This window comes from Nelusetta ayraudi, unplaced genomic scaffold, assembly GCF_046127955.1.
Source record: "Nelusetta ayraudi isolate G7.1 ecotype Tasmania unplaced genomic scaffold, CSIRO-AGI_Nayr_v1 ptg000076l, whole genome shotgun sequence".
Lineage (NCBI taxonomy): Eukaryota > Metazoa > Chordata > Actinopteri > Tetraodontiformes > Monacanthidae > Nelusetta > Nelusetta ayraudi.
This window is the reverse complement of record NW_027466126.1, coordinates 983,268-1,002,133: the sequence shown is the minus strand read 5'-3', so window position 1 is coordinate 1,002,133 and position 18,866 is coordinate 983,268. Positions and strand designations below refer to the sequence as shown.

The 18,866-nt window shown below is 43.9% G+C and overlaps 1 long non-coding RNA gene across 1 annotated transcript in view; it reads left to right on the top strand.

Moving 5' to 3' along the window:
• LOC142899882 (uncharacterized) overlaps window positions 1–18,866 on the top strand; it is a 52,090-nt gene that overhangs the window by 27,657 nt on the left and 5,567 nt on the right. The gene's annotated exons all lie outside the window — the stretch shown is intronic.

Here is an 18,866-nt window from a genome sequence, read left to right as displayed (position 1 = left end):
TTATCATCGTGTAATATTTTTTCCAAAACAGCAATATAGGAATATGTACTGGTTGATGGTGAGATGCTTCACTGACAATTCTGGTTATTGCAACACTTCCACCCCCCCCCCCCCCCCCCGCCCCACCCAGGCCTGGCAGTGCTATTATCCAGTAGCTTTGTCTTTGTCAGTAGAGCACTGTCATGTGGGTTCTATTGACAACGATAAGCGGGACACCTATCTTGCCAACATAATGCAACAGGGATTGAAATTGCCAACCCATATTTATGTAGCTAATAGATAACATTTGCCGGTTTACAACTTTGTTAGCATGTTAGCTAGCAACAGCTGCAAAATACTCTTTAAGACCTGAATGCTTAGTTGTTTTTTTTGTCGGTGTAGGTACTTATAAACCAGCTAGTTGGTTATTAATTAGGCATCTTTGTTAAGCCTCCACACTTATTTTGATCCAACACAAGAAAAAATCTTACAACTTGCCAAAAGACTCACAATTTAGATATTAGGAGCCATTTTCATTCTCATGGTCGTACTTTTGGCAAAGCCCCACGCCCCAACGCGACCTAGCGGTATGTCCTGTGAATCTATTTGATTGCAGTGGGTGGAGGAGTCTGTCGTACAACTATTTTAAGGGTGTGTCAATATTGGATTCAGAAGGAAATGGTGCATAACCATTTCCTTCATTGTGAGTTTTATTTATTCTCTTTATGACTACAAATAAAGCACTCTGTGGGTCTGAATGTATCAATACCACCCTCTCCTTGTGACTCTGCTGTCTTTCATTTTTGCTTTTGAATAACTGAACTTCCATGTTAAAATTAGAGATATACATTAATGTCATGCATTTAACTAATTCTAAAGGAACCATGTCATTTGGCAGACTGCTAACGTAAAGCTCAGAAGGCTTATTTGTTACTGATTTGAAACTGACAACTGCCATGGTCCAAAATTAAGAATCACACAAGTCTGGGCTCATCCGTGGTATTTCACAAAAGACAAACAAGAGTGAATCATGCCCGACTTTAAATGTGTGGACTGCTTATTGGAAATTTTGCTGGTTATAAGCACATAGAAGGTTAGGCTTTGCAAACGCTTACTTTTGGAGTGGCTGCATGCTAATTTGAGTTATGAATACAACAGCATTAGTATTAAGCTCCATCTCAGAGGCCGGCCTTGAGAGCACCGCTCTTGTTTGCAGATGTACACGCCCAGCAGAGGTTGGATCCCTTTGTATCCTGAACTTTTCATAGCTTGTCAATGACGCTGAAGTACCTGAGCAAATTTGTCGTGTCAAAACATCAATGGAGAGAGGTCGGGTACATCAGGGCAGCGAATCAAGGATATAACATTCAACCTTGAGGTTTTCAATCCATGCAGCCAAAGGTGTTTTTTTTTTTTTAATTTAACTGGTACCTTGATAATCCAAGCCAAAGTCTGCTGTATTCATGACAGGATAGTTCTCACATTTTAGGTTGTTTAGTCCCAAACACAGTTTCTCAAACTGTGATTATCTCCCTGTTTCATTCACCATACCCTCACTATGAACTGGCTGCAAAGATAAACCTATTTATTCAGCTTTCATAAGGATTACTGGAAAATTACAGCAATGTCAGGTCCTATTTCAACCTAATCTTACTGAATTTCTTCATTTTAATCAGCGTGGCACTATATCCAACTTTTCTTTTGCATCAATTTCATGTAAATAATAGAGTAATGAAAAATAATGTCCAAGTATTGCAAATTCACATTCATTATTTTCCTGCTTCTGCTGAGGTAGACACTGTGAGAAGTCAAACTTCCGAAAAAAGTTGAACGTTCACATGTTTTCTTGCTTTTCAGCCATACCAGCAGTGGTCTTTTCTTCAACCTTAGAGCAAATGAATTTGTAGGGTTAAAAGGGAAAATCACTGTAGAGTTCACACTGAGTCCAGTCTTTCTTTTTCAATTTACCAAAATTTTGTCTTGAAAGACATCATGCTCCTTTGGCGAGGTCAACCAAATCAGACAAGTCAAGTGCAGACCAGATGCAATAAGGATTTTCTTTGTCCAGAGTCCAGATTTTTGCACAAATAAGCTTTTATTTTTCTTTATCTTGGATAAAAATGACCTCTTCACATACATTAGAATCAAAATCGACCTAATTATGTGCACCTTATAACCTGGTTTTGTTTATTTTAGCATTGTTTTAGTTTGTTTTTTTATGTTGCGCAATACAAGTGAGCGTCAGGAATAAGATAAGTGCGGTAGTGAGAAAGCCTCGCGTACACAAAGCAACAACCGTGAAAGTTCCGCCCACATGCTGCTGCTACCGCTGCTTTCTTCCTGCCACCTGTGGAGTGGGTGTGACCATCCCATCCACCAAATCTGTCAGACAGCTCACAGGCCACGTTTCGGGTGATGGAATCTGTTTTATGAATAGCTTCTTGTTGTGTGCGTGTGTTTGTGTTGTTGTTTTTTTTGTTTCACTGTGGGCTGGTCTTCCCACACAGTGATGAAAAACAGTAACATAGATGTAGTTTTATGGATATTAACTCTAGCTGTTGAGGACAGTGCTCTGTAAGAGATACAGAAAGGGCATAAGGATGCCCATGAAAACAACACAGAAATGGAATTAGTGATTAAAAACAGTTTTGTTGACAGGGAAAGTTGTGTACCAGTGGTTGCTGTCGGGTCAGGTCAGTGTTTTTTCTCTGTTCTTATTTTAAAATAAAAGTCTTGTTATTTTGTCACCAAAGCAAATAACTGTCTCAGATCTAGAAATCTCAAAGAGATCTTTCTATAATGTTTATTGCAGTTGCGATGACTGTTTGTAGTAGTATACAAGCTTTTATGTATATTATTTAATGACACAAAGAAAAGAGACAACCAAAAGGAAATCTTGGAAAATTTACTTTGTTTTACGATTTTTTATTGATTTGTAGCTGAACACAAACTCATACACAAACCTTTAACACAAGAGTTCGTGACATTGTGTTCACGTTATATTTATTTAATTCCAAGCCCTGCACAGCTCTGTTCTTTGAAATACAATTACATGTCAAAAATAAAACTTTTTCTGTTTGTTGACCTCCCCTTTTTTGTTCATGTACAACAGTAAAAATTCAGCCCATGTGAGCTGAACTGAACACAAGGCAGCAGCAAAGGTCAGAGGTCTGGGTGTGGGTGTGCGTGTGGGAGATGTCAGCTTGCGATTCCAACATTATAGGCAGCTCTCTGCCAAAGGTTTAAAGCAAGTCACCTGAGACTATGGATACAAACATCTAACACCTGTTGTCCTATTTCTGTCTTTTCTAGGAGGGAAAAGGTACAGTAGTAAATGGTAAACAACAATATTCACAATCTAAATATTGTTATGTTACGATTGTTGAGGCAAAGGCACAAAATTATAGTCAAGCTTACACTGGAATTGGCACCTTCTTTGAGTTGTGGTAACCTGTCACTTTAAAGGTCCTTTGTTAATGCTTGTAAAACCCTGTATTGTCTAAAACCCAATAATATCACTCCTATAACACTTATGTTAACAGTGATATGTGTCATCAATGTCCGTCTTTTGTCTCTTGAGCCTTACCCACTTCTCAGAAAAAAAACGGCACTTTGTGATCTCACAAAGGGTGCCATTACCTCTCCCAGGTTAGAGACAACGCCCCCATCGAGGTGTTGGTTCTACCCTCTGATCTCCTCTTTTTTCTGTCCTCCAAAAAAGTGGAAGGTCCAACAAATCATCACTTAAAGCAGGGAGTTCAAATGGACGGTTTTTGTGGGCAGATGAAAACAGAGGGCTAAATATGCTCTTTTGTAAAATAGAGATTTCTGCATAATAAGGCTTGGCAGCTCCTTTGTAGTCCGAGTAGTCCATAAGATTTAATTAAAGATGGCTGTAACTTAAAAAAAAAAAAACATACTTGTAGTTTCTGATGCAGCGTAGGGCATGTGCCACTGCCGTGTACAACCAGGCAGTTAAAGTCACCTTTTTTCTCAATTGGCAGATCTACCTCCAACAGACAAACCTGAACTCACACCCCTGGGTGTGGGCGCTCGCGACAAAGGTGGGATTAGCTGTGGGAGGCATTAGTTGGACAAGGGGCTGATGGCACAATGTGATTTGTAAGCAAGGAAAAATTTGTTACCACGAAACCTTAAAATGGGTGCTCAGAGCAGGTAAGCCACCACCCCAACACCGCTCGTCGTAAAACCAGTTTTACATGCCTCGCTAGGAGTGCAGCGGGGTCGGTGCCAACGCTGCATGCAAAAGAAGCCACGATTTATGATTTTCAATAACTTTGTCTGAACACGGTCCATAAAAGAGATTGACTATTCCAAAAAAAAGTTGCACAGATTCTTTATCCTATTTCATCTTTTTTTTTTCTTCTTCTTTTTTTTTAAAAAAAAAGGAATCAACCCCGAAAGAAAAAGAACAGATGTGTACACAGCTGGGTTATCAGTTGGCAGATGTTTCCTCTCAGTATATCTTCCTCTATACCTCCCAACTTCTGAGGGGTCCGAATGCAGCTGCTCAGCTCACTGGCACGTGCACTGTCTGCCCTGCTCAAAGGAGTCCTTTGAGAAACCACAATTGGTTTGCGTGTATAGTATATACTGCAGACACCTGTGATGCAGACGGATGTAACAACATCAGAATGTCGCACGACCTTTATACCTCAGTGACATTTACGTAGTGCAATAATAATTTTGAAAGAAAAATACCAATCAGAGGAGACTAAAATGTGATAATACCATTGCATTCCAAAGTGCATACACTTAATATTCAATCATAAATCAACCATTTTCCTTGTTTTTAGCGGTAGAGGTAAGGTATGATAACATTTATGAAATTTAAAAACTCCTCTCTTAGATTATATATGTGGAGAATATAGTCAACTGAAAATATAAACTTGTATTTATTTTAATAGCACTCCATGTCATCTGAATCCCATTAAATGTTACATGTTGGGGCCTTTAATTCTTGGTGTGTATATCAGTATTGCACCTCTTTAACATTCCACCATTGCCGGAAGCATTGAGATCCCTCGAATGAAACTGCGATGAAGCCATTTGAAATTCCCACTCCAAATATGCATCTGCTGGCATATATTTAAAAATACAGTCGATTGATTCAACAAGTGGGAGAGTGAGAGTGGAGGACAAGCGGGCTCGTGTGAACCAGTCCTGCCACTTCTGGGGCGTAACGTTGGGGCTGCCTGCAGCGAGAGCCGTGAGCAACGCGGCCCATCCCTCAAAACCCTTCACCCTCCACACCCACCCACCCCAACCTCCCAGTGTTAACTCAATGTTGGCTCAGACCACCACCACCCACCACTTGTCTCCCTCTTTCCCGTCACCCTCTCCTTCCTCGTCCTCTGTCTCTCCCAGCCGGCCCCACCACTCAGCCCCACCCACTGCGTGAAAAGACGGGCAGGAAGCAATATGATCTAACCACCCTCCCATAGATATTACCTCAGCGCACGCACACACGCACACACCACTCCCACCTTCCCCTCTGTCATACCCTCCCCCTCACCCACCCCGGCGTTCCCTTCCCCTTCTCTCCCACTGATCTCCTCCACGTCCTCCACTCCCTACAACAGTGCTGCCAGGCCGTAATGTTTTTCTTAGCCTCTCCTACACACAATCTTTTTCTTTTTTTTTTCGCACACTTTCCCTCTCCCTCAACATACAGCAGCATCCCACACACCCTGGGCCCAGCTGACCCATTGAGAGAGGAGGTGGGAGAGCTTCGGGTGGGCAACGAAACGCCATCGCCGAGAGACCGGCAGTTTGGCTGCTTTCTCGTCTCTGACAAAGATTTTTATTTTTTTTAATTAGCTAAAAATTCAATCCTCTCTTTTTTTAAAATAAAGAAAAATACTAGCACAGGCCTTTCAAAAAGTAGACTTTGTTTGAGGTTTCTGCTGGGCCTCAGTTTCAATCTGCTTATTATTATCTGCTGTTTTTTAGCAGCAGATCCACTGAGTCTTTGACGGTGTGGGGTTGACAGGATGTGGTGTAGGATTCATTTCACACTGACAGACAAACGTTTTTAAAGGTTAGGGTGTCTGTTATCATCAGCTCTCAATACCTGCCATCAGCCTGTTGTGGTTTTCTCTGTAGGGGCCCCTTGAATGAGAAGATGTTTTTTGCGTCTGCAGCTCTCGGCAGATACGCCCCCCTGGTGGAGGTGCAGCAACAGTTCTTTTGAGTTCTAGTAAAGGGGAGAAGTTAATCTTTTTCAGCTAATTTCAAAGAAAGTCTTCAGGTTGGTTTAGCCAGTCTTTGCATAAATCTTAGAAACACATGTTCCAAAAGTAGACTGAAAAATGCAAGAGGGACTTAAATTAAATGCTTGGCAGTGTTTAACAAAAAAGAATTAACTGTCTAATTCAATGTGTGCAAATAATATGAATAACACAGCAAAAGAAAACTGGACAAAAAAACCCATGCCATTATTATTATTATTATTATTATTATTATTATTATTATTATTATTATTACAATTTTGAACAAATGAATACCATGTACCTCATCCTCATTAACTGTCTTATCAATTTTAATTGTTAAATGTGTTTTTAATCATTTAGATGCCATGTTTTAATGTAGAACTTAAATGATTATCTAAACTACTGGGCAGAAGAAGAAAAAAATCTCAGTTCCCTGGGGAATTTGGTTGAAAAGGCATTGCGTGAAAGAAGGAAAATCATTTTCCTGACAGCTTGTTTACTGTTTTTGCAGACTGGACCCGTCTCATGCAGCACAATATAACAGTAGTTTGTGTGAATGATAATAATCCGGCTGGTCTATCAATATCCACACGATCATTATGGCCAGCGAGACAGGGGGAGAAGAGGGCGCTGGTCAACAGAGGATTGTGGGTTTTGCAGTTCACAGTGGCGAAAATAGCCGTGCCACTGGTTGGGCATGTGACTACAGGCACGGCGGTGGAGCCCGGGAGCGACCTGGCAGGGGTTTGATGAAACCGCACACTGACACAAATGACTGGGCCCGATGCTTTTCATCTCGACGGGGAATCCGAGGCGCTGGTCAGAGACAAGTGCACAGTTAGAGGCCACAAAAGCACAAGTTACGACCGTGGGGTGGACACACATGGCTGGAAAGGAAAGGAAATATTTTATTTAAAACATCCTCACGGGAGGAAGACACTTGACCGACTGCAGCGTAGCGGACGAGCTTGTTTGCGTTCTGCAGTTAAGTGGCCGTACTAATACAAACATTAGAACTAGGTGCGTTTAGAACATGGCACTGTGGGTCTTCTCGTGCCGTTCTCGATTTGGGCTTTTCTTTATGTTAACTTGGCACTTTTTCAAAGAGAGAGCCAAACTGAAACATCTGACGAATCATATTTGTTTTCGCGGTAAAGGAAAACTTGTTTGGACTTGATGCGTTACAGAAAATCATTGGCTGAAACAGCAGGTGTTGTTCGTATGTGTCACTAAAAGGCCCAGTCCATAAGATTTAGTCACCTCTGACGAAGCAAGTATAAAAATAAAACACGTGAACGCCTTCATTTTCTTTCATTGTCCCAAAGACTTAGAAAGAAAGTCGGTTTCAGCTGTCAACAGCTAAATTTGAATCAGATTGATTGGCTGAATGACCGGCTGAGGATGTTGTACACTCACACTGCTTTATCTCTTATCAACAGATTCCATCTGTGAATGGCCACTCTATAATTCCCTGTGTCTCTGACGTTCCACTTGCACAATTGTTTTTATACCACTTGTGAAGTCAGCTGACAAGCTTGATCAACGTTCTGAGCTATTGGTGGCAGAATATTGCCACCTGTTTATGCCCCAACGTAAATATAAATGTGTATCATAAACAATTTCAAGCAGGCCGTTACAAAATTTCTCACTTCATATTGATACAAAAAAACCCATATGACATCATGTCCAACGCCTATAGATGCCGGTAAATGTTATACACTGGGCCTTAAAGTGTGTTGTTTTAACAACTGATAAAGAGTTTATTGTGTGTGCGGGACATGGGACTATTGTTTGACTTAGATACCGCACTGAGGCCAACTGTTCACTCCGTGTCTGCTTCCCGTGCTTCGTTTAAACAGCCATCAAGACGGCTATTGTGCGCTGGCCGCGCATGGGAGAGCGATGCCAGCGCACACCTGCAGGTGTTGGTTGGCGTGCGCACTCGCGTGTGCGAGCAGCCCCCTCACTGGGCGGTAACAGGGCTGAGGTAACATCCAGCCATTTCTGTCTTTCTTTCTCCCTGTGTTTTTTTTTTTTTTTCTCTCGCTCCCTCGTTCTGATAATATATATAGCTGGAAGTAAAAAGCTCTCATAACTACTGCCGCTGCGGTTTTTAGTGTTGCCAGGTCAACCTGCCCACTCTACACTCAGCAGCGCTGGGATGGGATGGGTTGAGCAGGTGTAGAGGTGATAGAGGTAGAAGTGCGATGTTTGGGGAGGCAAAAAAGAGAAAAGAACGGTGGCAGGTTTGAAAGGAAGGCAAGCGAGGGTCGGGCTTGGAGGGTTGTGGGATCAAATAGGAGGAATTATACCCAGTTTCAAATTGTTTATTTATTTATTTTTAGCAACCATCCCAAAGAAAATGTATAGGTCTCCTAGTACATGTATATCTTTAGCCCTCCACTTACAGCCTTCTATAACAACACTAACTTTCAGCTTCACCTGTTATTGTCAGGAAACACTGGTATAGTGAATTCTACATGTACGGGACCTTTCAAAGAATGGCAAGTCAAAGATATTTTATGTGTTAAGGAGGAGATTGATAATTGGAAAGTGTCAGATGATCAACGGCGACAATGAAAACTTTTCTGCTCCACAAAGTCTCATATCGACCTCAAACCTCACTGCTTCACCTAGCAGTATGTCCTGTATCAACTTATTGGACATGACACGAGACGTGCGTCCAGGGCATGTCTGTGTGTGTATGTGTGTTTGTGTGTGTGTGTGTGAGTGGTGCCCCGGCCTGCCAGCTGCCAGTGTGCAGCGCTCAATCCGGCAAAAAGGCGAAGCCTAATTACAGGCACACGGCTACAGATTTAGCCGGCATGCTAACCAGAACTGGGGGTGGGGAGGAGGGGGAGGAGGGCTGAAAGGGAGGGGACGGCTTGGAAAAGTCTCGGCTGGACGGCCGCTTCACAAGGGCGGACCGCAGAGACCAGGCGGAGGGGTTGGGGGGGTTGGACACTATTTCAGGATCTGGTGCTCTCATTATTTATCATCGTGCACGTCTGGGCGAGGGAAGAAAACAAGCGGCTATTGACTCTGCACATTTGTGGAAAAGGCTATTCAGAACAAAACCCCCAACCCAACCTCACTCCACCCCACCCTGCCCACACCCACTCCCACATGTGCGCTGCTGTCTGCAACATGTTCAAAACATCACACTAATGAGTGCACAGCAACATTTTCAAATCACGCTGTGCCCCCCCCCCTCGACCCCTGAGTCCCATGAGTTTCCTCTAACTGTATTTTACTTCTTTTACTTTTACTTCTTTTGTCTTGCTAAACTTTTCAGAAACAGTTTTTGACAACACTTTGTGACATCACTAGCTGCGTTTCCATGACCCCTAGAATTGCGCAAAAACCTAAATATAGCAATAATAAACTGGTAATGGAAATGCTTAAACTTCGAAAAACCTCTCAAATATGGCTGAAAGGTTTCGACGCTCTCATGAGGTGGTTTTTCAGACGTATCGATATAGAGGTATATCGCAAAAGTGTCATGGAAACACTTTTCTCCCATTTACGTTTCACCGGACGTGACATATGGGGTCACGTGACCAGTTCACTTCAAGTGAAAATGGCGCGTTATACTTGGACGGAGGACGAAACCTAATATTTTTTACAAGTAATCAAAGAGGAAGACAATGGGAACACCTACAAATCGCAATTGTACTTTGGCGAAATTTTAGAAATATCGCTTTTATTTTGCAAAAAACTTTAATGGAAACGCAGCTGCTCAGGGCACTGATGCCTTTACAAGCTTAATGACAAGACCACCAGCAGCCAGGCGTTGCTCCTTCCCTCTGAGACCTCCGTGTTCTTGTCCACTTACAGTCATGTGTAACAAGGGATCAGTTTTAGCAGGGAGCTAAAGCAGGAGGCTGTAAACAGAGGGCTAAACACACAGCTCTCTGGAGATCCTGCCAGTTTCCCATTTCTAATGGAAGACTGCTTTGCTGGATGCCTCGATTTAAAGCGAAACATGATAACAATGAAAATTGACTTTAATGCTAATGTAACGCCAAGCTGTCATCAGCACGGCGACACTGAAGCCACCACCGGTCATTGCAGGAATACACAGTCTAGCAGGCGGTGAGTGAGACTGGAGAGTTTTTCTCGTGCTACAGAAATGGGGTGTATGGTTTGTGCGAGTGAGCATGTATACATGTCTGTCTATGCTCGTGTGTGTGTGTGTGTGAGATAGAGAGAAAGAGAGAGAGAGAGAGAGAGAGAGAGAGTTTTCGTGTGTGTGTGTGTGAGGTGTGTGTGTGTGTGTGTGTGTGTGTGTGTGCACGCGTGCGTGTGAGGGACACTGTGAAACCAGGGAGGGTTGGCAGTTAAACTCTGAGCTCACCCACGACTCTACCACTTCCACCCACAGTGTCCTCTATACAGCTGCTCTCACTGAGCCAAACTCACACTTCATCCTCATCCCTCTCTCTGCTTCTCTTTGTGCTTCTCTCCCTTCCCTCATCCATCCATCCATCCATCCATCCATCCATCCATCCACCCATATCTTCTTAATTTCACTCCCTCCCTCTAATATTTCCTTCTCCCTCCCTCCATCTGTCTCTATTTTTCTCTGTTGCTACCCACTACCCACCTCTTTTTGTGCGTGCGTGCGTGTGTGTGTGTGTGTGTGTGTGTGTGTGTGTGTGTGTGTGTGTGTGTGTGTGTGTGTGTGTGTGTGTGTTTGCAAGAGTGCGTGTTCATTTTTATGCAATCTCTCAGCACCACATTTTTTTTTTTTCCTATTTCAAACTTTTGGACTTTTGACACAACGCAGCCTATCCCCGAGCATGGTCCGAGCGTGGGAGGAATTATTTCACAGGTGGATGAAGCAGCAGCAGCAGCAGCAGTGTGAGGGTCTGTTTAGCTGATGAGATGATCTGAAGATTGAGAGAGTACGATGGGGAGGGGGGGCATCGCTGGAGGGAGTAAAATCTTGGCACTGGACTTAATGGTAAATAAGGCGCAGTCGATATTCAGCTCTCAGTCGTCCGTCTTAATGAGAGGACGAGATAATTTGAAGTCAGAACTCAGTATTCGTGTGCGGCAGCCTTTGTTTGTTTGTTCATTTATGGTATAAATAATCGGAACGGTGACTCAGCGTCGTAGAAAGTAAAAGTCATCCACAAGAACAGAGGAGTTGACTCACACGACGACGGCTCGGGCTGCCTCAGCGTTTTGTGCTCTGTTTACAAGGGATTGGTCGCAGTGGCATCACGACGACTCTCCCATTGACAAAAAGACGAGAAGTTGCCCCAAGGCTGCCATAAATTTGTCAGATATTCCTCTGCCAGCGCTCCGGTCATTTTGCTAATAGATATCTGCAAATGGTGATGTTGTTCTCCTGAAGCGGCAGAACAACGTTGGCAAAACCGATATGCTTTTAGCGGGATTTGGTCCCATAGATTTGCAGTGTGTGGTCTTATTTTTGGAGGACCCTGCCCCAGGTTTCGCTCAAACTGATGCTCAACTTACATCTCAACTGCAAAGTTTCGAGCACCAAAACAAAAAATAAAAAAATACTAAAACCATTATACCACAAGGACTAAAGGATAGGCAGGTTTGAATTATTCAAATTCACTGAATGGAATAAACTCAAAAGTCTTTTTGGGTAATACTGAAATCAATTCCGATGTCTTGTTACCTAATTGGCGTCATTAGTGTCTGTTAAATTGGACTAAACGTAGCTTGCAGAGCCATTTTTCTTATACATTTATCTCTCATTGTCCACAATTAAAAAAAATAATAATAATAATAATTATTAAAATAGAAAAAAAAATCACAATAAAAGTTTCAGACTTAAAGATTTGCCCACAGACAGTTTAAACTTTGTCCTAAATCCCCTGGGTAGTGCTGACAGAATGTGAAACTAAGCAATAGAAAACGGATGCATATAAATAAAAAAACTGAAACCGGCAAGTTGCAGATAATGAAGATAAGTCTTCACCCCAAAACTCACCTAGAAAGGAAAACGCCCACCACTGGTTTGAGCTCCACTGTGTCAGCGGCTCTGTATGGGAAATGAGGAGTGGGTGGGTGTGTGACCTGTCGACCTACCAACAAGTCGCTCGGGGCCCAGCGTGCACCACCGACATCTCGCCGCGCTTGGCTCCGGCTCGATCGATCGCCCTCATTTTCGCACGCATGCGGGCAAGTTGCGAGACGTGCGTGAATTGGGGGAGGTGGAGATGGAAAACTGCATCGCAGATGGGTGTTGTGTTTCCTGAGCGCTCAACAGTTTGCGCTCACCTTCTGGACTCATCACCAGTGTTGCACGGTAAATATCACGAGCGGCGAGGACGTGAAGCTGATGGCTTGTTTACCCTCGTTGCTCCGTGGATCGTCGCGCAATTCGGCCTTTAAGACTCGGTTAGTGCAAGAAACGTGTTGTCCAAGTTTCATAATTGGTAGTATTGGGACATTATTTGGTCAATGACGAGTTAGACCACCAACACTTCCGTTTACTGGTGTACCAACTATCCTTGCATGACAAGTTAATCTCAATACTGCACGATCAGCCAAAGGAAAACATTAAAACAGCAACTGGGTCCATGTCCTGTTTTTTTTACTAGGACTCTCCGAAAGGGCAGCGCAGCGAGGAAACATCCCTCCTTTACTGCCCAACGCTAGCGCAGGAGACAGGTCTTCACCTCGGCGTGCACTGGGCAAGAAGTAGGAAAGAAAACACTCCAGTAATGTCTTCGGCCTGAATGTGCAACTGATGATGCCAGCCAGTCATCACCTGCATCAAGCGCTGTCAGGTAGCCTGGCAGGAGGAGCAGATGGTCCGGGGTTTTTTTTGGCTCTTGCCGATCTGAAAGAACTGGCACTCAGCAGGGCGGCTCTGTGTTTGCTCAGATGATCCCTCGGCCGGAGTGACTGAGTTCAGGAAGCCGTGTCGTTCGGGAGCTGCGCCGTATGGGTTTATTGTTTCTGGACCGGCCCTAGGAAAAGGTGCATGACACCAAGTGTATATTTCCTCAATCAATTGTGCAACATCTGCTTATATTATGCTGTCTGACATTCTGTTATTAGTTCTACTATCCATAAGATGGGTGACCTAGGTTGGGTTAATTCAAGTTTAAATTTTGGCTTTAAGAAAAATGTGCAACACGTCGCTAAAGTGTGGACGTTGCCAGTGTATTGCAGCAGACGAGAGGTACGAGTCTGTTCATTTTGTATTCCAGTGTGAAGAATCTCTTCATGGTGATCTCTATAATGATGTATATGATATAATCTCAAAGACCTCAACCAACCATGACAGCAAAGTCACACAGACACATCTGGCATTTGGTGGTGGCCACGTCAGGCCGTTATGAGCTCATCCATGTCATTAAGTTTTATTAACTTTTTGTTTTTAGTATGTCAGAGTTGCCCACGCCGGCCTCAGTTTTATTTCCTCCTGTCCTCCCTCCCTTCCTTCCTTCCTACTTTTGTCCTCTGCATCTCCCTGCTCTGCATTACTCATCGTAACGAGCACGTTGGGTGCAGTGGGTGCAGTGGGTGGAGGGGGGGCTTAACAAAAAAAAAAAGAAAAACCTGGTATGACAGAAGCATGTCACACCAGCACATGGCTACACGCTGCAAAAGCTGCGTTCGTCGTCACACCAACGCGCATGTGTTTGTTTGTAGGGTGCCAGTAAAGATCGATGCAGGGCCGAAGGCAACGATCAGCGAGGGAGCGAAAGAATCGAGAGAAAAAAAAAAGGTTTGCAAGTGTTAAAGCCTAATCAGAATAAGTGATGTGCAATTTAATGGGAAAGCTATAATTAGTTTAAAAAAAAAATTTAATCATTTTTTTGTTTATTTGAAAGGGTTTTTTATGACACTGATTTAACTGTATAGTGTGAACATACTTGTTTCTTAGTTTCCTTTATCCTGTTTCCTTTAAAATATGTCTTTCCGCAGAAGTGGACACATTTGCAATGCTTCTTTCAGCAAGCGCATTCTTTTTCTTTGGTACCTCAGGGTCATATTTCTACATGGAGGGGAGGGCTGGCAAGCAGGATTTTTTTTTTTTTCATCCACACTTCATTCAGCCAGCGACGCCACGAGAGAACAAAGAAAGGCTGCTTCTTGCGAAGAGGCACTGCGGCCTCCGTTACATATAGTGCACCTACAGCACATAGTTGCTTCTCCTGGTAGGTGTGAAAAAAGCTCTTGAGAAAAATTGGAACATTCTTTCATTGAGGCCGTAGCTCATATAAGGTGTGTGTACCACAGGTGTTTCCGCCTTTCTTTTTATGAAAGTGCATTGCTGCCACTCTAGAAAAAAAAACAGGGTTCAGTGTCACGTTATGACGTGAAACTATCGCGTTTTAAGTGATAGTTTTCACGTTATATTGTGATAATTATCACGTTATGTTGTGACACTATCACGTTATAACGTGATAGTATCACAACATAACGTGATAATTATCACGTATAAATGTGAAACTGTCACATTATCTGGTGATGATTTTCACATTATAACGTGAAACTATCACGTTTTTACGTGATCATTTTCAGGTTATAATGTGAAGCTCTCATGTTTTTACGTGAAAAATGATCACGAAATAACGTGATAGGTTCACATTTTGACGTGAAAATTATCATTAAGTAATAGTTTCATAGTATAACGTGAAAATTATCGGGTAAAAACTTGATAGTTTCACATTATAACATGATACTGAACCCGTTTTTTTTTTTCTTCTTTCAAGGGTGGCAGCAATGCGCTTGCGTATTTTCCTGATAAATGTGCCACTGCTTTCTTCATGGATCAGTGGCAAAAAGCGCTTTCATCAAGTTAAGTCATATGTTAGTGTTTTTTTGTTTGTTTGTTTGTTTGTTTTTTTCCCCCCACTTACTCCTCTATATACAGCATGCATGCTCGTGGTGAAGCCTCTCTGGCCGTAGCTGTCCTTCCAATCAGCTCACATCCTTGGGCATCAGCCTCTGGCCGACAGCACGAGAGGCCACAGTGGGAGCGTCGCAGTCCTGCTCGGACCTCTCGCTGCGGCCCATTAAATAGCTCAAACCTGTTTATGGGGACACATGGGAACACACAGGGGAACACACACACACACACGCACACTTCATTACAAATGTACTTCTTCCTGTTTTTTTTTTGTGTGTGTGTGTGTGTGTGTGTGTGTGTGACTGTTCACAAGTGCAGGGCGTTTTTTCTGAGTGAGTGAAAACTGTCATCGAAGGCTTTATCCACGTTGTTTGGAGACTAAATCTCTGCGGTGTCACACGTTCATGCAACTACGAGTCGCTGAAACTGTCACCAGGAAGAACAAACCGAGATAGTTCCTCTGTCTTCTGAGAAGACCGGTGGCGTGCATGCTTTTGCGTAGATGGAACGCCTGATTGTGTTTCTGGGTCAAGGCCTCGTATGGCCACGGCGAGGCGGTGGATCCTTCCCCCTCGTGCGTCGGAAAACATGATAAGGACGTCGACGAGATGGTCGCTTTAGATGACAGAGGTTGTCGTTCCACTTGTGCTTTTGATTTGTGTTTCTTGTATAGGAATAAGCCCTCGCGTTCATTTTCATACGCACAGGTCGAAACGAAATGCAAGCAGTGAAATTTCCACCGTGGCACACGGCAAGGGCAAAACATCATTTGAAAAGTTGAGTCATCATATTTTGTGAAATATAAATAACACTGTTATACAATAATCAAGACTGTACGAGCAGCTAAAGCGCACGCAGAGGGAATCTGTTTCTCAGAAAAGTCCAGTTAAAAAAATACACGGGGGGGAAGAAAAAATGCTAAAGTGATTTAACATTTTCACCCAAACAAAAACGGCAGAAAAAAGAGCAAAAAAGTTTAAGAATAGGCGGATGCTCTGTGAGGTCAAGTGAGGGGAAGTGATGTAATCCAGTCGCAGCAGCAGCAGCGGCGGCTAGCGCGCCGCTAACGCCAACTCTCCAAAGCCACCCAGAGGCTTGACACTTATCCTCTTTCCAAAACCGGCTTTGTACTTTTTTGAAGCGTCAAAAGTGTTCAAAAGTTTTAACCTTTTCAATGAAGATCATTTTTGCGTGCGCAACCCTGGCGTAAGTGAACGTGTAAAAATACCCGCTGACGCTCTCGTGCGGCATCCTATCAGGTGACGCTTGCCAGCGAGACGCCGGTTCCCATGCAGGTGCGTGTTCCTCTCTCCGCACTTTTCCTTTCCATGTCCTCATCGCGCCCCTTCCCTTCCCTTCCCTTCCCTTCCCTTCCCAGGCCTTTTTTTCCTGCCTTGCCTGACACAGCCAGCAGAGGCAGGGCCCACTGGTGTTGACCTCGCCCTGGGACCCTCAGGAGGCGCTGACCATTACTGCTCCTCCCGGCTGTGTCACAGTTCCAGCCTGTGATCCCAGCGTTGACTAAAATAGCATCGGCTCACCGACCCTCACGTCCCCTGTCCATCAGCGGCCACGCGTACCCCTGACCACCATTGCTCCTCCAAACTCCCTCCCTCCTCCCTCACCATCGTCGCTTTATTAGAAGACTTCTTGTCTGGGTCACAAGTGGAGAAGTTTGACAAATAAAATAAAAGACCAAACTGTAGAGTGAAGACACAGGGCAGGGATGCGAATGTGTGACGGCACTGATTTTATTTTCAAGTCCAATTGGTTTTAAAAAATGATGTACAAGGATACATTAATCATATGTTATACTATATATTATTATATAGCGTTACGTATTATTTTGATGTCCCATAATATACACATTTTTAGGTTGTCTTTTTCTGCATTTTTTGCATGACTAATTCTCCATCCACAAGCTCCATTGAGCGTGCAAAACTGCTGGTTTTTAGCTTCTGCTCAAACTGATGCTTTGTTGGTTTTTCCACATATTTGGAAGGAGACATGAACAAGGAAGCTGCAAGACTTGTCTTGGAGTTTAGTAAATGAAATGCATGTGTACTGCCTCCACATTAATGTTTGCAGTGAACAGCTGACTGAATGTATAGGTTAATTGGGCATTGGGGCATTTTCAACTTTGGAGTCAAACACAAATTTGACGATCTATTCAGGTTTCTTCAAGGCCGTCTTGTTCTGCGATGTGTGTTTTTAAGATAATAGCAAAGAAAAAACGAACCACACAAAATATCCCACCCACAGAAACTTCTTGACATTGGCTCTCCAGAAAAATGTCACAGTGGAAGGATTATTTACCTCATGCATTCAGACTCATTGCTCATGACAGCTTTCACCGCGCTTAACTCTGAGTGAGTCGAATTTTGCCACCGTCTCTTTGGAAACGGAGAGAAAACACATTTTCCTTTTTGGGAAAATTGATCATTATTTGCTGAAAACCTGTTGGAACAGAGTGACTCACCTTCCTGCGATAAAGCCCATTAAACTCCCGCTGAGACATGTTGTAACTGACCCATTAGCGTCACAAAGGAGTTCCTGATGTATGCGGGAGAGCGGTTCTGTTTGGTGTGGACACCACTGAGCCCCGCTCTCCAAACTCCCGATCAACTTTTTTTTTTTTTTTTACCCCCGCATTCAGTCCATACGCTCTGCGGCACACTCACTTGCACTCTGCATTGCAAATTGGGCTGCAGGTAATGAAGCTTATGCGGTGTGAAAAGGCCAATTACTCCGGTGTGGGGTGGCTGGAACTAGAGTGTGCTCGGGCTCCCTCCAGGCTAGAGACAGAACCTAGTAAACACCTCATCAGCTGATGAGGCGCGCGTGCACACACACACACACACACACACACACACACAGCAAAAGAATCCCCGTGGTGTGTTATTGTGGACGTGCAAGAAAAAAAAAGTGCACCCTAGAATGGTGTTGCACGTGTGTATCCAGCCATGCATAAATGCCTGTCTTTGCAAATTAGACAAAAATGCACAAATGCATGCAAGTTTGTTTTTCGGATGGGTGTTTATTTTTTTTGTATTTTATTTTTTGTTTTTTGTTTTTTTGCAGATGCAAATGCAATCCTGCGGTGAGCTTGCAAGCCGATGAGTCGTGATAAGATCTAGAACGGTCTAGAACGAAAAGATCCTTGGCTTGACAAGAAGAGGGGAAGGGGGCTGGAGGGGCGGGGCCGTGCGGCGGGTGGCTGAGAGGGGCCTCTCGTGTCTCTGGTCGCAGAGGGTCCTGGTGGGGGAGGTGAAAATTAAAGCACGCAGGTGCCGTCTTGCACCTCAGCCCAGACTGGGCCCCCCTCCCGATGCTGGTGACCTGCGATTAATAATTGTAAAGTGTGTGTGTGTGTGTGTGCACGAGTGTGTGGTGTAGCATGGGCGAGGGTTGGACATGTCTCACGGGGGGTGTGGACAGGTGATTCACAGGTGTCTCACGCTGCATATTTCAGGAGTAGCATCAGCGGGCGGAGGGCCGGCGAGGTGTGAAGAAGCGGCCCGATCGTCTCGGCTCGTCGGGCCCACGACTGTCGTCACGGCCCCTTTGTGTGGCGCCGAGCGAGTGTGGAGCGCCGCGAGGAGGAGGAGCAGCGAGACCTGTTGGTTGTGTCGGAGGAAGGCGCAATTGTGCGTGTAATAGGTTTGAGAGCGACATCTAGTAGTTTAGGTGAAATTGGTGACTGACTGCATGTTGGAATGTTTTACCTGCAGCTGTGGACCTTTGGTGAGATGATCGGAACAAGAGTTGGTGCTTTATAATGCGCTAACTTCATCATGTAGATTAAA